Raw genomic sequence first — 18842 nt, forward strand, 5'->3', positions numbered from 1 at the left:
ATAAATAATTATTATAGATGATGATTTAATTTGGATCTATTTATATTTTACAGATCAATGTAGAATTACATTTTTGCTCGTATATTGTATGCATTGTATCAGTGAGTGTCAAATTATCTTCTATATTCTGAAGAAATAAATTTGTAAATAGATATAGATATTATATATAATATAATATTTTATTTAATATAATTACATAATATTAATACATATAATATATAATAATTAAAAGTTTACTATCAATAATTAAAAGATAACAATAATTATGCAACTTGCGCGCTTATGTTAAATTTATTTCAAATAATACGGAATGAGAACGCGAAAGAGAAAGTTTCTCTGCGATGTATATTAACGCACGCGATTAAATAAAATCTACGTGTAAAAATTAAGTTTTTCTATTAGTAATGAACTTGTCAGTATCAGCTAATTATATAATGTTTGTATAATGTTTGTAGCACAGAAAAGATGCAAAATTGGTCGAGCAATGAGGATTTCATCTGCAAAAATCAATACATGATAGATCGGTGCGCGTGAAATTTGATACGATTTGTTAACTTTAATCGCTCATACGAAAATTGTAGCGACATTTGTCCGACATTTTCATATTAAGAAATGTTCTTTAATTAATTTTCGAACCAGGATATTAAAATATTGCACGGTGCTTGAACATTTACGTCGTCGTTCGCAGAATCGCAACTTCACCGTGATTTAATTGTCACGTTCCGATCAATACGAATAAGAGATCACTTCTGCGTGTCTGTATCATCGGAATCTGTAATCACCAAGATTATACCGATTTTAATCTCCGGCTTACGTAGCAAAATCATGTATGTTTTTTAAATCGTGTGTCACATGCTTGCTGCGTTCTAATCGTTCCTAAATATCATGGGTCGCATAGGGTAACAAGATGCACGTCGCGAAGCCGATTAAGATTAAGCACATAAGAAGATCTGACGGAGGCAGTCGTAAGAAAAAGTACGGGCGATTTATTTCGGACGGACATCAGTTATTTCGCTTGCCGCGCTTGGGCTCGTGCGTTTGCTTTTTCTCTTTATTTTTTTTCTTGAAATAAAGTTGCAATATACTGGATGCTCCAAGTCGTTTTTAGATAATTCTCATTCGTCTTTTTTAAAAAGTTAACACATGAGATATTTGAATTTTATCTAATTTTACATGTTTTAATTATATTGTTTGCACATTTATTTATGATCAAATGGTAATTCCGATAAGAGTGATTAGCATAGATAAGCCCAATAATTTTATTGTGTAATTTTACTGTGATAAATTTGCTGTATAAAAGTAGATAAGAAAAAAGGTGAGATTAGTCCCGTAGAGATAAATCGTGATTAATGATATAAGAGATAATCTGTTTATGCAACGCGCATTAACGATATTGAGGAAGTTCCGTCATCGATTCATTGAATTTGCAAAGGACTTCAATACAAAGTGCACGTTCAAATCATCACTCTTGAAGAGTGAGATGCGCTTGATTCTTTCAATATACTTTTTGCACGTACATTTATTACGCTCTTTTCCTGTGTCCACATGTATGCCGTAGATGATGACTCGCAAGATTGCCGCAAGATTGTCTGATCAATCTGCAGTAGTACGAAATTCGTCCTCACCCTCACTCGAGACGTGTAAAATGAATTCCTAAGAAAATTACTTCCAATGAAAGGGATATGGAGACTCTAATCACTTACTCATCCATCACTATCGATATTTTTACTTTACAGCCTCATTATGTGCGATCGGCAACTACGAGCTGCATCATCTTGCCAACATCCATTCTCGTTTTATGCTACTTGCATTACATTCTCGTTAAGAAAAAAATTATTTTAATAAAATTTATTAATATTTAATTTGTGACGTTAAATTAATTGAAATATGAAAAAATTATTTCATAAGAAGATACATGAAAAATTATAAATACAGAAATTTTAATGCATATATATCATTAATGCGCGTTGCATAAATATATCGTTCCCTTACTTCAAAAGTAAAATAATTTAATAATTAAGTTTTTGAAAGAAGACAAAATTATTTTTTTTAACTTAACAGAAAATTATTGACTAATTAAATAATAATATTAGCAAAAAGTATCTATTCTTAGAAACATGATCAAATATCGTTTTTGTTATTTTTTATAATTCTTAAAAAATGTCCTTCTTGAATTGTAATATTTAATTTTGATGTCGTACAAAATTATAAAAATTTGAAATAATTCATTAAAATTTTACCATCAGGGAAGATTTAAAGTTAAGACATCAGTTCTGATGGTAAAATCTTTTTGTTTACACAGGTATAACTCAAAATGTGTCACTCTTGTAGAAGATGTTATAATCTCTTTGATAACTTTAAGATTAAAACAAGTGTTATTTGGCGGACTATGAAGTAAAGTTTGTTTACTTTTGATAATTGATAGAAAGTAATTTTTATCTGACTCATTTATGGTAATAATTAAAAACACTTTTTCTGAATTGTGTATTTATAGTAATAATTCACATTATAGTAATAATTCACATTTTAAAAATCACATTTTCTGAATTTTAAAGTAGCGAAACGATATGCTTTTTACATTTAATATATCTAGTGTTTAATGGTGAGATGAAATTTAAAAAATACAAAATTATGTGATAATATTCAAAATATTATCTTTATTAAGTTATCTTTAAATTATTTTCTGAGAAGAAAAACTTTTCTTTTGACTTCTCGAACCGTTGCAAGTAAAATTAAAGAAAATCATCATGTGAATTTTATTTATGACATACATAAAATATTGTTCTCTCTTCCCGCTCTTTCCATATTTTTTAAAATAAATTGACGTATTACATGTTTTCGAAATTTTATCGAGTTGGCGAGGCTCAGACGGACTTTTGTTCGAAGATTACGAGTCGGTACCTTAACTGTGCTGATTCGATTTCACGTTCAGGCTACTTTCGCCGAGGTACCGAAAACGTTACATCGGCTTCCTTTTTTCGCCATCTTCGTCCTTGCGGACGCGGCCTTCCCTGTAATTATTTCCCTCTCCTCGTTGTTTCGTTCCTTTTTCTCCAACATCTTTGAACGGATACTATCCGCATCTCGCGAAGGCTAATAGATTTGAAGATACTCCACACCATAGCTCTTAGCGGATATTAATCTTCATTACGGGGCTGTCTCCGACATGCGCGATATTCCTGAACCAGCTGTAAGATTAATCTAATCATTTTGCAATACTACCTAGCGATTACCTTCAATCAAATTTGAGTGCACTGTTATACACTAATGTGACATCATTCTGTCTGCATTCAATCATTCTGACTTATCAGAATTATTCAAGAGCAAGAATGACGTGCACCGATCGTTTAGTAAAGTGATATTTCATGCAGCATTATGCTAACCACTATCTTCATCCGTGGCTTCTCGTTTTTCGATTTTCCACATCGCCACGTCGTTTCACTTATGAGCTTTAGACTATGAGAGCCTCATAGATGCAATAGGTATTATTGTAAAGATAGATTACTATTAGACTTAGAATTATTATGAGAATTAGCAGAGTTAGAAATTAGAGTCTTAGTAAAATCATCACTGTTAAGATAGTGAGGTGAAATCTCGTTGTTGTCAAAAGTCATCAGTAAAGTTTATCCATATATTGGACCGTCAAGCAGCGTGATTTCATGTATTCGCTCGTCGACGTTCGTTACGTGCCTGTGTCAGGACGGAGTACGGTTTGCCGATAAGAGGCCGTAAGGTCATCTCTCACTGTGAGACGCTTAATATGGGAAGCGCAAATAATAACTGCCGGCTTTCGAGATGTACACCGGTACAGTGGCATGAAAGGGGACTTGGAGATAATCGTATTCGCAATGTGCTCCATTTCACGTACTAATTGTCCATTTGATCCCAGCTCTTTATTCATGTCGCAGTTACGTAACAGGATCTGTGAACATTAAGCGAATGTAATTAAATAAGGGGTATTAATTCTAAGAACATAGTGCAGTATAATCTTCTATTATATAGAAGAATTATTTAGAATTATTTTTGTCTATGATGTTTCTACACGCACACATACATATATATATTTATATATATATTTATTTATATATTTTACATATAATAGTATGATATGTACAGAATCCTAAAATTGTAGTATATTATACGTATATATTATTTTATATTTTATATTTTATTTTATACTTTATTTTATATTTTATATGAGATTTTTAAAATAATACTTTTTATATCTTCAAAATTCGTACAAGTTATTAGTTATTCATTAGTCATTTGAAATTGATTAGATAATTAAATGTTAATTTTATTTTGACAATAATTTGTCAAGATAATTGACAATTTTATTTTAATAATACAGAATCTTATGTGATATAAAAAATTTCTCACGACTATTACTACTTGCGAATTGCAAGCACGATCAATGCGAACAATGACCCGCATTATTTGAATGACACTCGATGAGATATTTAAACCTCTACTTTGTTCCTCTTGCATCACCTCTCTAAAATTTCGCAATGCTAATGACCATATTGTAAACAAAATCGAAGCTATCGGATCCTCTTACCTTTGACTGTCAAAGCGTAATTTTTCACTAAGAATCTCTCAAGGCTCATACTCTCTGACGCTAAAAATTGAATTACAAAGAAATTGAACGAGCGACTTGCAAGGAAATGCATAAAAACGATATCCTCTCAATTGATCGTGAGCATTCTAGTCAGCAATCAATGTATATTATGCGAATGCAAAAAACGCGTCAGTCATTATGGAGCCGCAATAAAGAGATCTAGTGTAGTCCATTTTAGCACTCTATGTCAGATTGAATGTATCCGCCATGAAAATTACGATGCCTCCTGTGAAGCGTTATATTAGACAAGGTTGTCGAATGCCGTTCTGCAGAATTTCCTTTAGATCCGAATAATTACGTGCGAGGAAGCTCCTAATTGATTCGTCGCGGAATAAGCCTCGGCATGAAGAAGGCGTATAAGGCGCATCCCGTGGGACGTGATTGCAATTTACGCCTGGAGAGAAAGTAGATCAATAGCGTTGAGTTCAATGTGCACTTTTCAGCCTCGCGGGATTCCAACCGCAAAGCCGTATGTGTACACACATTTCCCCTCCGGATTAAAGTCGATTATACGTTTTTCCTCGTCTTTTTGTTGACCATTAAAAATCGAGTGACTTTTATGTCGTCTTTTTGACTTTTTTATCGCGTACACAAAACTTCGAAGGAGTTTGGATTAATATTTAAAGAAGCTATTCTGTTTTTTTTTTTTTTAAACGCGGACTGCATCTCGTTCAAATTATAGCATAAGGGCATGTATTATGGACTTGTTCGGAATTATTCCGTTTTCCCTAAAAAATACAATAGAAATTTAGAGAATAAGAGAATTGAATAATTCTGTTCAGAATCCATTTCGAATAATAATATAATATCAAGGTCTGTTTTTTGTGATTGACTGAACTAGTATACAATTTAAAATGAGATATTAAGTATATGTTTAATTTGGCAAAAGCAAGAAAGAGATTTCTAGCGTAGAGTCTTGTGCAGAAATAAAAAAATGCCCATAGTGAACACTCATATTTCCAATGAAAAAAAATTTACTAAATTTTAGTAAATATTTGTTTCAATAGTACTAATGAAATATTTACTAAATGTATACACATATTTATTTGATTTAAGCATAACTTTTTTATTTTGAGTTTTATTTTGAAACATTTATTTACTGTAAGTACATATTTCATTAGTACTATTGAAACAAATATTTATTAAAATTCAGCAAATTTTTTTTCCAGTGTAGTGCAAATGTATTTGCAAGTCATACAGTATGTACGTTCACACGTTTCTGCAGCGTTTCTCGCGCGAGATGGAGTTCGAGGTGCTTCCGACCAACGAGATAGAGCCATAAAATCCTGGAAAAAATAACGTAACCACCACCCAAGCACTTGACATTAGGGGTTTATACGCGTTACTCTCGATGGAAATGGCTCGTGCATCTGGTCGGAGGAGCCGGATCGAAGGAAGGCCTGGCTCGAGATGGTCTCGCAAGGGGAAAAGAGCAGGATGTAGGAGGATGTTGTTGTTGACCCATGGGGCAGGAACAGGTTTCGAATTCGGATTATGCCGACCCGAAACCGCTTCTCCGTACAACACAGCCGTTCTCCTTACGATCGTTCCCCGCGTACAAGTCACGTTGAAGTGTGTGCGTGTGTGCATCGACCCCCCACGCAATCCTATAGTAAAAGCGTTCCTCCAGCTCCGATTCTCCTTCTTCGTCCTTGAAGCCTCCTCTCCCGTCGCTGTTCCCCTCGAGGTAACTCACGCGAGAGCGGCTACGTTGAAGTGCCTCCTCAGAGAGAGAGAGAGAGAGAGAAAGAGAGCCTCTCTCGATAATATATATTCACCTTCGACTCGACCAGAGCGGGAGCAGGTAGCGGGGAACCTAGATCGTAAACGCGTAATCATCCTGTTCTCAAAATAAGACGCATAAGGGCAAGATCCGAGAAAAGGATGAAGAAAGATGTAAAGAGGAAAAAAGAACTTTTCTCTCTCTTTCTCCTCTCCTTCTCCCTCTTCCCCTCTCTTCTCTTCTATTGATGGGGTCCAGTTTGAACTGACTCAAGTTCGCGGAGGGTTATCGTCCTTGAGGCGAGTCTTGGGACGGGACGTACTCCGTCACGGATGACAGGTCCCTTATCCCTTGCTTATCTTGCTCCTGTTTATCGACGGCAAGAAGATAGCAGAGAAAAGGCGCGACGATTTCTTGAGCACGATGTTCAACCGATGAGAAACAATTTTCCGCGTGACAGTTACGAATATAGGAATAAGAAAAATAATAATATTTTATATTTTTCGAGATGTTTCTTCTTACAATTTTGAAAGATTTTTCCGGTTTCTTCTTTTTCCGGTATTAAATTTTTAGAATCCCATTATAAGTTGTAACAGCAATAGGAGGCTCTTTTCTATTAATATGATTCTTATGTTTTTATTTTTAATTTTTTTATCTATTTTTTATTGTTAGAAGAAAATATTTTTTACTTTTGACGAATTAAAAATTGTACTTGTAATTTTATTTTCTCTTATTTAGCATATATTATTTTAAGAGCTCTTTACATGTGTAGTTGCATTACGTGAAATTTGTGCCGAGAAGTTCTCGCGCTTAATTATCCAGCATTTGTCGCAGAAGCATATCATTGAGAAACGCATTTCATGTAATATGCAGCGATTTGTAACTTCCCAATCGATATTCACTGCAAGTATCGCTTTCTAAATATACTCAAAGTATTTTGACATTTTTTTGCGAGATATTTCTAAACGTGCTTTCAGTAGCTCGAATAATACAAAATATTTAATAACAATCCGTTTCATAACAAGCGCGATATATCCCGAATAAAAAATATCGAGTGTCTCTTTCTATTGAAGATTTCTCTTTTATTTTGCATACTGTTTTCGTTATGGAATAAAGTTGTACACAATTTCAAATAGTGTAGAATTCTAAATAAAATAAAATTTACATCCAATATTCCAGTTTAATAACCCTCTCATCGTATGGAGGGCACTGAAAGGAGTAAAATTTTCCAAATAGGAAAAAATCGAACTTGGTCTTCGAAAATTAAATTCAAATCTTATATTTCGTTCAGAATTGTATATTTTCGAAATTGTACCACCTTATCCTATTTAATGTTTATGAATATAAAGTATGTTTAGAATGACTGAATGTTAAATGCACGAATATCTCATGTAATCGCGCAAAAAACGCATAATCGTGATTCTAGCGCGGTGATTGAAGCAAAGCCGCGGTAAAGTAACGAGCAGATGTCAATTCCCAGCGTTGTTAATAAAGCGAGGCTCTCTTAATACGGGCTACAAACAACTACGAGAGCATGCATAGAGGACGGAAGAGAAGAGTTGGTTCTCAGCCCGTACTCTGAATCGCACTTCAAGGGGTCTTTCGTTCTATTGCTTGACGACGACGCTACTTCTGTGGCGCGTACGCACTTCAGGTACGCGTCCGTACCCGCGACGAGTTTCTAACGGTGCCCCACGTATGTACACATTAGAAATTGTTTACGATTATTACGCATAGGGATCTCCCGCGGTGCAAATGTAACTTCAAGCGACAAGGATTTTTAAACTAATAAAGGACGTGCGAATGTGCGCCGCTTCCCTCTTCCTCGATCTCTGGAAATTGCATATCGATACCATTATAGCCGCAGAATATTAATATGCTTTTTAATATATTTCCATAATAATGTGGATATATAATATTTAAATTAGATTTATATACATATGGATTGCCACGTAGATTTTTAATTAATAGTAACTCAAAGAGAAAGCTGTTTATTTATTAAATAATTTTATTATATTTTTAAAATCTTTTTCTCACATCATTGAATGCATATTTAATTTTTTTACACTAAAAAACGATTTTGCTGAAGTATCTAAAAATTTAATTATAGATACAGATTTAAAAATAATTTTTTATTGGACCATTAGAATAATTTTAAATTCAAGTATAATGAGCTACAAAAAATTGGATATTCCAGCAACCTACTTGAGTATTCTATATAATTATTTTATATAGTTCAACAAAATTATTTTCAAATTTGTATCTAGTTAAATCTTTAGACACTTTAGCCATACGCTTTTTTCCGTGTACTTTACTTTTATGTATTCTTCAATTCCTGTCAGATAACGGAGATGAAAAAAGTGATGCGCTATTTATTTCCCTATAGCTTCAATAAAACGATGTTGTTTTTTTTTATTTTCCAATTATCTCGTTTCCTTCTCTTTTTCTTTTTGTCCTCTTTTTGATTACAGATTTTTGATAACCGGAATCGTAATATAATGTCTCAGAACGAAAGATTCTATTCTACATTTTAGATATGCGTTCGAGGAGACACTATTAGCGCTATTTGTGTCATTCTATCCTATGTTTAAAATAAACAACGAAGGTAGAATGACAGAAGTAGCGCTAATAGCGTCTCCCCGAACGCATCATTTAGCTACACGAATGTCTTTTCTTTTTTATTTAATACATTGTTAGTCTCATTGTTCGGTTCATTAAATGATATTGCTTTTTCATTTTTTATTACTTCACGGTTCTCTCTCTTTTCTTGAGCCCCAGGAGAGTTTAACTCCTGGAACAACGCTTCGCAAGCGTCTCAATCTCGAGAATCGCTGCGTCGACTGGCGCCAACTTAGCGGCGAACTTTCGAACTGGCTTCCACCACCGCTCGTCGCCACTCTGCTTCGTGAGAGAAAGAGAGAGAGAAAAGGCGACCGACGCGTGGAACCGATGCCAAAGCCGCGTCGTCGGCGTCGTACGAGTCTCTCGCGTTCAGTCGGCGTTTAGCTGCCAAGGCTTCGCTCAACTGCGATTCGATTCGATTCGTTTCGTTTCGTTTCATTTCATTTCTTTCATCGCGTCGTGCGATCGTACGTAAACAAAAATCGCAGGCGCGTCAGTACAATCCGTCCGTTCATCGCGGAAATTCTGTCGATCGTAGTCTTCTTTGTGAATATTCGAATGCACGTTTAGGGGCAGTGACTTGATGGTGTGGCGCGAATATCATTCACGCGACTTGACGGGACACTCAGTTGTGCATCGAGTACCGGAAATCAGCGCTGCCATGGAGCCGCGGGATTGCTGATTGACCGGATCTCTCTCAGTTTCGGCGCCGGTGAGTAAACCCTTAATGACACTTGGATTGACAGCGCACAACCCTCGATCGTCTCGATTGTCAGCGCAGCTTCTGCTGTAGGCTGCTTATTTTTTTCTTTTTTCGACTGGGACGATTGGGATGATTTCGATTGAGATTAATGAAGTGACGTCCGTTGCGCACGTGCGATCCGCGTCGAGTGCCAGAGTTTCGTGCTCTAATTTCCCGCGCATCCCTCGGGCGGCCATGATTCGTTGTTTGTTTTGATGAACATAATCGTCACGAATTTAGGCGTGCGACCGCTTACGTCACGAATAAATCTCAAGATTCGAAGTCACAGCTTTTTTTTAACATATCCAAACAGCACAGGTCTGTTTTCTGTGGCGGAACTAGTGTACACTTTCGGTAATTAAAGTGTACACTTTTTGATATTAAAGTGAGAGGGATATATGTTTGATATTCGTCGAGAACAGAAAACGAATTACTTTGTATTGTATGTACTGATAGTGATTATTATTATATATAATTAACACTCTTTTATGGCTAACGTATTACATTTCCACGCAGTGGAAATTAATCTTTACAACCGATAGTTTTATTTATGAACGTGAGCCAAATTTACATTGTAAATCAAGCTTATGTAATTGATATTCCCACTAGAACGATGTAGTATTTTTTCTTGACACCTATTGACATTTCTCGAGAAATACCTATATTTATCGTAAATATATACAATGAGAGTAAAAGTATTCGTACAAGGAAATTTATAAAAAAAATCTTATTTATAGAAAATAACATTAATTAACAATTTAATACAATGAATATATTTTATTCTAACATAAACAAACGAACTTCGCGTGTATTCCTTTAGAAGCTAAATTTCTCGTCTGTACGAATACTTTTTGAGCATTCTAACAATTTTTTATTTTCGCTTATTTTTCAGATGATATATCTTATATAATTAATACACATCATTTTGGTATATATAATTTTAAGAAACATACAGTCTATTTTATTCTTTATGAATAAATTGTTAATTATCCAACAAGAAATGATCGTTAATTAAACGTCGAATCGATGTCAAATTGATGTTGAATTTATATCGATTCGACAATCAATTCGATGATTCATTTCTCGCTGGATAATATTTACTTTTTAAAAATAAAGTTTTTTAAAAAAATATTTTCTCTGTACGAATATTTTTTGCACTCACTGTATAAAAAAAATAGTAATAACACAGTTGATATTATTTTGTTAATTTTATAGTATTAATATTTTGCTACAAAATCGCAATGTTCTTCCTATTAACAATGATGTTATTGACATTTTGCGGCGCAATCTGAAATAGCATTATTTAAGATCTCTTAGCATTATTATAATTTTATGCGTCCCATTGAAATCTTTACGTTTGCAATACCCGCTTTTATATTAAATACATTCAGTATGCATGAATGTTAACGTCGAGAAACGAGAAAGAAAAGAAATATCATTCCCGTTTCTCATTCGCCCAAATATACGAGCCGTTTGTATTCCTTCGTCCACGTCGTTTCTTGAGTAAACATTCGGGACGAAGGGTAGACCGTTTTTTTACGTAAGTCGTATCTTTCATTAGCGCTTTTACATTCTTCGACGCGTTACCGCGCACATCTCGCGCAGGAGATTCCGTCGTATACCGGGTGTGCGGATTGTTACTGCGATGCCGCGAGAGGAAGAGAGAGAAATCGAATGGCTGCGACAATTCTGGCATTTAACGATTCAGTTAGTCCGATTCTCTCCTTCCTTCGGTCACTTTGTTTATGCCGGCATATTAGAGTCGTCCGTTCTCTTTTTCTTTCTCTCTCTCTCTCTCTCTCTCTCTCTCTCTCTCTCTCTTTCATTTCCTTGTCTCTTTTGCTTCAAATGGAAACTGGCCGCCTTCGGAGCGATACAAATCACGGACGGCGACAGAGGTCATAATCTCGAGAGCGAGAGAAGAGTCTGCTGAGACTGAGAGAAATAGAGAGAGAGAGAGAGAGAGAGAGAGAGAGAGAGAGAGAAAGAGAGAACGATATATACATATATTTTCTCTATGTGGTGATTAGCACATAGTAATAATTTCGCTGCATATAGCAAGGCATGCTTGATGATGTGGTCGAATCGCTTATATCTTACCCATACGTTTATGAAGCACACGGTATATGAGAAGATGTTCCCTCCTAAGCACGATTCTACTCCCGAGTATTGTTTGACGATCGAGGAGAATAAATAATAGTAGCGTTATGACATCCTATCTCTTTTTTTTTTGCTAAAGATGCTTACATCTTGCTAGTTATCGCTATGTAATGCTCAAAGAGGTACGTGTCAATGATGTTACGAAAGTTGAATTGTCCCCGAGATAAATTCTCATTGTAGTAAAATTAACAGTAGGAGAAGAGATGATTCATGAAACATCGTATACCACTATACGATGATCAATTAAACTTTCGAGTGGGTGACGATTTAAAATACTTCACAGCTATATCGAAATGTCAATTATAAATACGTACTATTGACTTGCTTCTCAGTCATTAATTTTACTAATTATTATATCATTTGTCCATTAACCAGATTTTCTCTAAAAATAATTTGTAAATTAATATTCAATGCCGGATATAATTAATATTTGAATTAATGACATTTCATTTTATCATCATCAAATTTCGGTGAATATTTATCAAGAGTATCGTTCGTTTCATTAAAGCAAACTATTTGGGAAATACTTATTGATACTTCGAGAGATTTTATCGATTTCTCTAAAAATCTCTTTAAAAGAAGATCAGAGATTACAACTCTGTTTTTCTCTGTGTAATGCATATTTATTCTAATCCAACCTAAAGATTATATATAATCTTTAAGTTATATATAAAGGTTATATATAAGCATAATTTGTTATAAATAATATACAGTGATGGTATTATTGGTACTATTAATAGACATATACACTTGCTTTGTTCTCTACCAATTGTTATTAATAGAATTTCACATATATAAACGTTGATCGATCGATACGAAGATACCGGGCATCGTTCCCGAAGACGTAACCACTTCGCTTTTGTCGACCTATAAAAATTTATATAAAAGTGTCCCGGGCACGACTCGTGAGGACATGAATAATTTATTGAAGCGTGTCCCCTATGTTTCGTGCCTTCCGAGAAGAAAAGAAAGAGAGAAAGAGAAAGGCGTTGTGTCATTTACGATCAGAGGATGTTTGGTTCCCTCCCAAGCCGAATCGATCCTTCGTTGAGTAACAATAACAGACGCAAATTCACGCAATCGTTAATTGATGTCATGGATTATAAAACATATCATAATCAACGCGCGTGCAACACATAATTTGCACTTCACAGAGCGAACGTAATAAACTCAAAGTTGTCGGTTGTAAAACAGTAAACAAATATTTCAAATAAAGAAGTGCGCGAGTTGTCTCTTGCGTCATAAGAAGATTTAATTCAATTAAAAAAATTTTTAATTTAATATATAATTAAATATAATTAAAATATTTAAGATATTTGTATGTAATTGTGTGTTGATCAGACCTGTCCAAAATTTAGTTCGCCAGCTAATTGCTTTCTCTTCTCCATCGTTAAGCGAGACAAAGAGAAAAAGAATCAACCTAGAGTTCTGTTCAGACTGGCTGCTCTATTCTTTTACGTCTCTTTTTTTTTATTTTCTATCTATCTGTCGTTTAATGAGACAAGACAACAGAGAGGAAGGAGCGTTTTGGCCAAGCTTGAACTGGAAAAAAATTTAAATCTTAATACATACATTTTTTTAAATAATACTAATTAAACATTTACTTGCAGTAAATGAATATTTACTCAAAAAAAATTAAATCAAAGTAATAGTTTTTTTTTTTGTATTAAATAACATTTAGTAAATATTTATTTAGAACAATATTCAAATTCACAATATTCAGATATTTATTAAAATTTAATATAATTATTTTCAGTGTGGTGTAAATCTTAATTCTTGAAAAAAAAAATTTAACCGACTAATTAGTCGCGATTAACTTTTACATCGTAGATCTATCAAACACTTTGCAATTTTGATTCCGTGTACACATCATCTATACGTGCCGTTAATCGGAACATTTATGTATTAATCTTCGGAATATCTTACGAATGTACGTATCGCGAGAAGACACATGAAGCAATACAATGTGAAACGGTTCAACATGAAAACCGCAGATCGAGATACACGCGCAATTCGCGTGCAACGTGTTCGAAACACGCTGCACGTCGTGTCGCACTCGGCCTGCATGTTGCGCTGCTTTCGTATACTCGACTGTCTAGATGTAATGGCCTGTCCGACTGATGAGTACATGTAACGGCATGGTGGCTATGCGAGATAAAAAAAGGGCCGTTTAATTTATACGATTTGCTTTACACATCCGTTTATTAGCTCGTGATCGTATTTCTGCCCGCGTTGAATTTAAGCGAGGAATGATTTTATACGAATGTTCGAACGTTCGTGAGGATGACAATGGAATTTCTTTCTGAATATTGCGATTAACTGAACGAATAGTTCTCTTATTTGGGCGTGTTCGTATTGTGAAAGGTATAACCGTGAAAGGTTTTCAGATTTGAGGTTTATGATATAAATACAATACTTGGGTCTTCCGTAGTGGCGTATCTAGTATTGACGAATCCAGGTAGATATTCATACAGGTATCCAAAACAAGAATACCTAAATCTTAAGCTTACATAATATTATAATAACTGAATAATATATATCGTATAATATTTTGTTAGTACTTTTTATTAATTTCCAATATTGAATATAATTTTATTCCATTTAATTTATAATTATCTATTTACATATTTTATCTATATTAATAATTATCTATTTATATATTTTATTCGTATATACATTTATATATTTCCTACAGTTTATAATATACATAGTTATATTGTCCTTTATATAGACAATATATATTATATATTTATATGTGATATCTCTACGAATATTATTAAACAGATTTAATAGATAACGTGATCTTAATATAAGCAACTTTACGGTGGGACTCGACGATAGTCTCTCCGGATCCGTCCATAAGTTCCCATCGATGATGAGCGTGCTAATCGAACGGCGCACTTATCGCGGAAAAAGTAACGGTACGAGAGCGATGTGCGATGAGAGGAGAGGCCAGGCGTGTCCGAAGTTATCGCCGTGCCGAAGAAAGACTTTCGCAACGTGCCGTTCTCACGACATAAATTAAAATCTGGCACGAGTCGAAGCCTACTACCAAGTTTTATGATCGCGGACACTATCGTTTCTCATGACTTACGTCGATCCTAATCTCTGGATAGACATTATGGGAGCATTTCGGTATCGTAATAGGATTATCCAAGTATTAAACCCGAGCACTGCGAGGACACTGTCTGCTGAGCATTTCCTGCCCTATTATAGCTTTCTCATCATCTCGGCTAAGGTTCTATATGACTATACATTTACATAAAAGCATAAGCAGGAAAAGGATTTTAAAGTTGCTTTATGCAATTTTTATTTTGAATTGCGTTCTCTCTTCTTTAATGATCTGTTGATCTGCTCTGATAGAGATTTTTGAATAAATTTTTACTTAAACTCACTAATTAAAGGCGTAATAAAGGCTTTCAGATAGAATGATAAATAATTATTAATGGGAAAACTACTATTTGCTAATTTGTTTTATGGTGGCACTGAAGCAATGTACTTTGAAGAAGGGAATACACAATGAAATAATGAATATTATAAGAAATCATTATACTTAAAGTATAGTTGTAAGATTTTAAAAACAGACTTTCGTTTTCTAAAAGTCAAAAAATATTTTTTATTGGTAATATTAATAATTACAATTATGTAACGATCAGAGACCTGGATTTTTTATTTTTTCTTTATGGACTATTTAAGTGGACTTGATGTTAATTTGACTACGCGAATGTTTTTCATCCAGAAGAAATAATGATTAGATATTAATTTTTACGATTCCTTATTTTTTTATATTTTCAAATAATTTCACCTAATGTTTTTTTAATTTGTATTTTTAAATTATGTGATTAAAAATTCGACTATAGAATTATATTCTATGTAGCGTTAATTCCCGGCCAAGCTTAAATTGGATCGTTGATAATCATAATTACAACCCGCTGCGTTTCCTCGGGGCCGAGGAAAATATCTGGTTTCTCAAAATCCTCGGAGTTGTAGAGCTCTCCATGCTCTCTTGCGTAAAGCTTTATCTACCCCGTTCAGATTAGACACGCGTCTGTGCTGACGAAACGACGAATTCGAGACGATCAAAGAGAAGCCGGTGTTGTGAAGAGTTGGTATTATATTCCCCAGGGTGGCAACGAATCCCATATTTTAGCGGTGGCTCAAATACCGTGGTGTCATGTAAATTTTAAACTGACGCTCTCGCTCGTTTCGATGTTAATCTTGCTGACCGTCACGATACTAATATATTTGTCGGAAAAAAATATCCGCAAAGTTAACATCCCAAGCAATAATTATGCGTTACGTTAAATCTACAAATTTTATCCTCGATCTTTAAAAAATTTGAGAACTCGAAAAATTATACGTCCTTGATACCGACATCTTAGGACTAGAATTAACAGTAGCAATTTGATATTAAGATGAAAAGATAAATTTATAACGGTATCAATATAAATTCTCTCTGTATAACGGTATAGCAATATCTAAATAGTATCTACTGCTTTCGAGATATGGAACGATTATTTATGAATGCTATAAAATTCAAACGTTTCTCTATAAGTTTTCATACTGTGTTTCGAAGCTCGGTCTAGAAATCAATATCTTTTATTTATAGAATAAAGGGTTAGCATTAAAAAAAATATTGTAAAGTCATAATTCGATACTTTTTCGTAAAGTAGTTTCGAGGATAGGCTGTAAATGTTGGTCGAAATCGTTTTCGGACGGTGTCAATATCGACTGATTGCCACAACATGATTTAGTGTTTGTGACCTTTTGCAGTCTATGCCATTGTCGTCTCAGCTCGCAAGATGATATGGGCAAGATGATCCAGGTTTTATTTAAGGGTCGTTTTTTGTCGAACAAGAGCTCGAGTGGTACGAAATTTTTCCACTGCTCAGAAACCCCATGGTCGACTATTGTCAGACTATTGAAATTTGAAAAACGCTACTTAACTATCTTCACTGCGTGATTCCTAACGGAAAAGAGGAGAAAGAGGGAGTAATGGTTTTTGCCCACAGAATTTCAACGCTAGGAAATAACCAATCAGTGTTCAACTTTTAACGGGAAAGATTGGTTGGCTAATGCGTGGCTCACGCGTTGTCTTTTAATATTGACACATTCTGTATGCAAGAGTAGTCATAAAACGTTGTGCTGACTGTACTGCATCTACCGAAAATCACATATAGGTAAGTTCAATAAGAAACATTAAAAAAAAGTCTCTTCGTTTTACGGAACATAACCAACGAATATAATCACTGTAATTTTACTGCCGCTTGATTTTTGCACATTTTGCGGTTTATGTCTACGTTTCTTTCTGTTTAGGTCGACATTATTATTAATTCCGCTGCAACATCTTAATAATCGCTCTTAATTCTTATGGTACAATAATTTGGTTTTTTCTTTGAAAAAAAAACAAGAAATTTTCTAAGATAAAAAAATAGGTAACGAGTTCTCTAAATTCTTTGGAGTGAATTTCACTTTAAAGAATTTAGAGAGATTTTTAAATATTTTTCTTGATTATATTTTAAAACTTAATATTTTTCTTAATCTAGTAGATCTATTTGATCTTCTTGATCTAAAAGAGATATAAGAAATATATATTAGTAATGAAAAATTAGATTTTAGTTTTCTAATAAAGTTTGTTAAAATTCATGGATTCCATAAATTTATATTAAAAAGTCGATTATGTTTAATTTATGTTAAAACTAGCTGACTAAATCAATTTTCGAATCCCTTAAGTTTTTGCAATATAATGCTTTAGTCATCCAGACATAAAAGCAACATCTGAAAAAACCATTCTCTCAAATATCCTTGAGGATGTTTGAAAAGACTGTAATGATATACTGTTATTAAAATTTTGTAACAATACGGAAAAATATCCATCTCGTCTAACAAAGTTGTCTGTAAACAGTACGAATTATAAGCAAAAGTTTTGGTCAGCATTCAATTTTTGTAAGAAAATCTTTTTTTATTTTCAATCTTTGGAGAAGTGCTTTGGAAGCGTTTAGATCCTACTATTGTATTGTAATTCTTAGAAACGCACTGAGTGGTGGTTTCAATAACATTGCTGGCGCCAGTTGCGTCTGAGGTAGGACCGAAAATACCATGCTTATCGTTTGCGGGACGAGTGCATCCAGTCTTCTCGTGGAAAAGATGGATGTTGTGAACGCTGCGTTATGTCTAACGGGCAACGACGCGCCTGGACCGCAGTCTGAGATTATCGCGAGAAACGCTACTATATTTTTCGCCAGGGTTTTCCACGCACGCGAGCGCGTAGCGGAATCTATTATCGGATTTTCGAGCCTGAATGTCACCCGTAGCATATTTATGCGCGACGAAATCGTTGTTCGGTCACGCTTCCCTCTGAACGCTCGTAAATCGCTTCCCCGTAGCCATACGGAACTTGAAACTCATTGCAGAAATGCTCTATCATGGCTCCGATTACTCATATGAATTTAGATCCTTTTAGATCTATCTCACGTTTGATGCTAAATGTTTTAAATCACAATGTTTTAAGTTTCGTAAATCTAACGGATACATATATTAATTTCTCATACATAGAAATTGATGTACGTGTTAATGAAACGCAGATAGTGAAGAATACTAAGAATTGTGTCATGTTAATTTTGTCCGATTTCTAACGGAATCAATACATTGTAATTGAATGTCTTAAATCCTGTTTTTTGTTTTCTGTTTAACTTGTGCTTAGATTAGATTGATAATAATGTAAAAATTGTATTTTTCTATGATTAATCATTAAAAATTACTTACTGTAGTAATTTTTTAAATTACCACAAAACCATCAGTTTAGTGATCAATTATAACTGCAAAAACACAATTTTTATTATCAGATTAAATTTAAACTACAAGTTGATCAAAAAATGAAAAACTGGATCTTACAATGCGTGACCTAATGATTTTCAACTAGGATTAGAACCCATGTAGCATTTCATTAAAAAAATAAGATAGCTTTTATTATATCA

At 34.1% G+C, this 18842-nt stretch overlaps 1 protein-coding gene across 1 annotated transcript in view; it reads left to right on the forward strand.

Annotated features, from left to right (window-relative positions):
* Positions 1-9262: 9262 nt before the first annotated feature.
* The window catches only part of Sema5c (Semaphorin 5c), a 110204-nt gene continuing 100624 nt past the window's right edge, over positions 9263-18842 (forward strand). Inside the window, exon 1 of the mRNA XM_011070419.2 lies at positions 9263-9675. The gene's annotated coding sequence lies outside the window, so the exon portion shown is untranslated. The remainder of the gene's footprint in view (positions 9676-18842) is intronic.

The sequence above is a fragment of the Acromyrmex echinatior genome, chromosome 1 (assembly GCF_024713525.1).
Source record: "Acromyrmex echinatior isolate Ae372 chromosome 1, ASM2471352v2, whole genome shotgun sequence".
Taxonomy (NCBI): Eukaryota; Metazoa; Arthropoda; class Insecta; order Hymenoptera; family Formicidae; genus Acromyrmex; species Acromyrmex echinatior.